We start from the raw sequence: 4868 nt of genomic DNA on the forward strand, positions 1-4868 counted from the left end.
TCCCCCCCAAAACATTTGCTTCAACAGTCTCTTCATTCTTGTGAAACATTTCCTCCACGTAGAATTGTTCTTGCTTGTAAACCATCTCTGAGATCAGACTAAATATTATAGCGCCAGGAAAGGCCTTTACAAAAATCTTCAGTATCTTTAAGTAGTTCCCGGTTGATATTTTAGCTGTTAGCATTAATAATCTTGTTATGTCTCACTTGTTTACACGGAGTCTGAGACTTCAGTTGCCAGTATTTGTTAATACTTATTAGAATCCCACAGTACTTCCTGTCCAGTCACACAGGTCAAAATATATCCAGCCTTGAGCAAAACAGTTTTCCACGGTATTCTATTATTTAAATGCATCCTGTTTTGTCTGCGTTCTTTTTGAGTGTTGTATGCTAAAAACCTTTTATTTTTGGATGCATGACCATTTTCCTCATGGTCCTAGTTGGATCTCCCTGGTCCCCCCCAGATTTCATGTTGAAGTCTTTTATTCCCAGTACTTCCATATATTAAAGAGTAACTTGTGACACTATTTGGCCAACACACGCCCTTTAGATTTTTTGGGGCTATGGGAGACAAAATGATCTTCTTTAAATACCTTCTTTTGTAATATACATTATAGAATGCGCACCAGTAACAATTGATAGTGTGATAAAGTGATTTAAATTGAAAGAAACAACATATTCAAGTTTATTCCCTGCAGAGGTTGTGTATACTTCTTTTACCGGGAAATGTAACATTATATCCAGTCTGTCCAGAAGTAGCCATTCTTTACGTACTACTGGATTAGTCTAAACTTGCTCTACTTGTACATATTGCATAAAATAGGTGTGTGTGTGTGTGTGTGTGTGTGTGTGTGTGTGTGTGTGTGTGTGTGTGTGTGTGTGTGTGTGTGTGTGTGTGTGTGTGTGTGTGTGTGTGTGTGTGTGTGTGTGTGTGTGTGTGTGTGTGTGTGTGTAGCTGATGTTCTGTCATTGAGTGTTTTGTCAGGCGGTGGAAACGCTGCAGTAACCATTAAATCAGATTATAACAGAGTTGATGTCCACCCACTTCCTGATCACCAATACATTGACCACCACAACACCCAGTTACTCGGCATGTGGACAGTAAACATGTTCTCCCATTGATTTCTAATGTTTTCAGTGGATGAAACCGCCTCGACAGTCACATTTTCTATCAGACATCCTGGATCTTTTCAGGCCAACAAGAGAATAAAAATCCACATTTTTGCTAAGGTTTCTGTAAACAAAATGAACTTGGTTTTAGAGATTTTATAGTAAATGAGTTGATTAAAACTCCACCAAAGAAGGAAACTAGTCTTACAGAGTCCTAATTTACTACTGTAGATACAGTATAGCATTAGGTGTGTGTGGAAAATTCAATGCACACCACTGAGGCTGCCTGAAAGCCTCTGAAAATGATTCAACCAGGATAAGTTGGCCAAGAGCTGGCATGCTTCAGATTTCCGCTGAAACCAGCTTCACACCCTCGTCCACAGTTACAGTATGTTTCCATTCATCTGCCGACCAGTGAGTCACTCTGTCGGGAGCAGTTAGGGGCTAAGCGGTTTGCTTAAGGGCAAACTGATGGTCATTTTAAAGGGGAATAGTACTTATTTTCTACTTTTGCTCCGTTTTCCGACCTTTTCAAATATCCTCTGCCAGAAATCACATTGTTTAAAGACATGAAATGGAGGAAGAGAATGTTAGTATAATAATATTTATACTATAATAATACAGTATAATCATGAGTCAATTAGCAGTTTGGCACTGATCTTAACCGAAGATAGAAATCAGTAATTGATCTAAGCCGGTACAACAGTCAGCCGCTATTATCTAACTTTTAAATCTGTTAACACGATGATGAGAAGAACCATTTCCATGCTGGAATGAATTATGGATTTATTCTGGATACCCAGCAGTATATAATCGAAATTAGCTCCCCCTTCAGCAGCTGCAACACTAGTGATGCTTACACATTAATGTATCAATAATTATTGAATGAATACATGAATCGATTCAAGCTCTACCAATTCAAAATTGATTCATAGAATTCCAAAAATCGATTCACATATATACTGCATGTATATTTCTTTTGTTTTGTGATGGCATGTTTACTATCACATGGGGAAAGTAACTACATTTACATACTGTGAATCCTTTTTTCGTGCACCCCTAATAATCATATTCCTGTGATATTCTATATATTATTCTGAAATAGGCCATTTTGAATTCTGTAATGGGTACAGTACTTAAGTGAGATTTCTAATTGAATACTTGTGAGTATTTTCACACCGTGTTATTTCTAGAAGTGAGTACTTCCTCCACCACTAATTAATTCAATCTTTATCTCTTCACAAAGAAAACAAAATGTCCAATCTACAAATCACCATGAAAGGAACAATTTTAACTTGGATTTTGTTAGTTAGCGACGAGGTGGAAGAGGTTAAAAAAAACAAAAACAAAAAAACTCATACAATAGTAAGATTTTGACCAACAGTCCCTCGCTATAGTTTTGACTTTCGTTCATACCAGCTGTAAGGACAAATAAATCCTGCAAAATTCTTTACATGCAGCATGTGAGCAAATGAGCGTTCCAAAGCCGTCCTGCCATCCGATGCATATGTCGGACATTAGAAAATAGGCAGCTAGGTTATATCATGTAGTTCTGGCTCACCGCTGCTCTCTCCCTCCCTTCTGTCTGAATGAAACCAACATTAACAGATGGATGAAGCCAGCAAGTTTGCGTATTTAAAGCATCAGATACAAGTTGTGATGACAGACAGAGGCATGTAAATTAGTAGCAGGAGGACAGCATGGGCTATCATTTAGAATATAATGATTGGGCTTAATGAATGAAACACTATTAGCACCAAGTGTAAACAAAATATGAAGACAATCTGCACAGCAGGCGTGTTGAAGCTGATTCTGCTCTTTTTGGAGACCTGCTTTGGTTGGTTGAGTCAAAATAAGTGTGAATCACAGCAGTTCATGGAAGATGATTTAAAGGCATGTCGAGGGGGGCGGATACCGTTTCCTGTGCAATATAATGCAATCCAATACAGTAGAACACCCCCTCAAACCACAGCTCAGTGATTACCAAAGACTTGAGTCAGCACCCATCTGACACGCAAATTGCACGTTATAAGCTTCACAAATGTTTATTCCAGAGCTGTGGTATTAGATTATATTACACAGGTGTTCATTTTATAGTTTGTTTTTAGCCAGTGTGTGTCTCAAGTGAAACGGCACAAGAGTAAAAACCTGTCATTAGTAAGTTACTCATCAAAGACAGCGATCACGTTCTGAGATGTTGATATTGTGAAAGGATGAAAAGGCGCACATGTTGTACAGCTTTGAAGCAACACTATGGAACTTTTCCCGCTTCGGTCCCCCTACAGGTTGGAGCAGAATTGTCCCATTATGTCTCATTGGAACTACAGATCCCCTACTCAATGTGGCAAACTTGCATAGTGTGGTTATAGCCGGTAGAGAGCCGGAAAGCAAATGCAGAAGGGCCGTTCACCCTGTTATGAGTTGATGAACCACTGAAACTTTACTTGAAGGTATGTACGTAAGAGTGACATGACACTGTCATAAACTTAAAACATTATAAACAAGTCATAAACGTTTATGACATAATGTTTCTTTTAGAAAGTGTCATTCAGTTTTGTCATGACAGGTTAGGGTTCATGTGTTCATCACAGTGCCTTGTCACTCTTATGTAGAAAACTTCAAGTAAAGTGTAACCCGTTCAACTAAAAGGCGTTAAACTAAAAGGTCACAGAAGGGCACAGATGACACTGACCAACATTAGGAATATCAGTTTGAAACATAAATCAGTTATACCTTTGTTCATACCATGTTTGTATATCTTTCGTCAACCTTTTGTCTAAAAAGACACACAAAAAAACAATATTTTTAGGAAAGATTTTTGGTCATTTTCAGCTGTGGAAGAAGTTTCAGATCCTTTACAACAACAACAAAAAGTTAAAAGTAGTAATACCACCGTCTAAAAGTACTCCATTACAAGTAAAAGTCCTGATAATCAACATGTTACTGAAGTAAAGGTACAAAAGTACTATCAGCAAAATGTACTTTAAGTATAAAAAGTCAAAGTAATCAAAAGTGTTATGTTATTATAGAATATTATATTATTCTGTTTTTATCACTAATAGTAAATGTAAGAGCAAACTTTTTTTATTGTTGTACTGCTTCATATCATATAAAAAATCGGTTACACTTTACTTGAAGGTATCTACATAAGAGTGACATGACACTGCCATGAATGTGTCATAAACAATATAAACAAGTCATAAACGTTTATGACATATCTCTTTAAGTGTCATTCGGTTTTGTCATGAAATGTTAGGGTACATGTGTTACGACTGTGTCATGTCACTCTTATGTAGATACCATCAAGTAAAGTGTAACCAACAAATGCTTTATGCAAAGAGAAACTAGACATGTCAAATAAATGTAATGGAGTGGAAAGTAGAAAAAAAAGTGGAAATACTCACGTTAAGAACCTCCATTGTGTACTTATAGAAAAAGTAAATATACTTGGAGTAGTTACATTTCACCTTCGGTCATTTCTGTCCAGTTTAAGTTTATTGTCCAGGGTCATTGATGTTAAGTGTAACTTCTGAAAGAAAAGATGACCCATTCCTTAGTCTTGCTGCTACAGCCTCTCTTGGTCTGGGATGACCAGGAGCTTATGGTGGCAAATCGAGGCAACCTTTAGATATTGTTTCTGTGTTATTATTTATTGAGTCAGTTGACCGCTGACCTTGTGGCTGTTGTCTTCTCGTTGCACTACGAGTTAGCATTCACAATCATCCCATAAATGGCTGCTTTAAATGTTCCTAAAGTTCT

At 37.3% G+C, this 4868-nt stretch overlaps 1 protein-coding gene across 10 annotated transcripts in view; it reads left to right on the plus strand.

Annotated features, from left to right (window-relative positions):
• The window catches only part of myo9aa (myosin IXAa), a 122126-nt gene that overhangs the window by 77980 nt on the left and 39278 nt on the right, over nucleotides 1-4868 (plus strand). The window lies entirely within an intron of this gene.

Source organism: Etheostoma spectabile, chromosome 1 (genome assembly GCF_008692095.1).
Source record: "Etheostoma spectabile isolate EspeVRDwgs_2016 chromosome 1, UIUC_Espe_1.0, whole genome shotgun sequence".
Taxonomy (NCBI): Eukaryota; Metazoa; Chordata; class Actinopteri; order Perciformes; family Percidae; genus Etheostoma; species Etheostoma spectabile.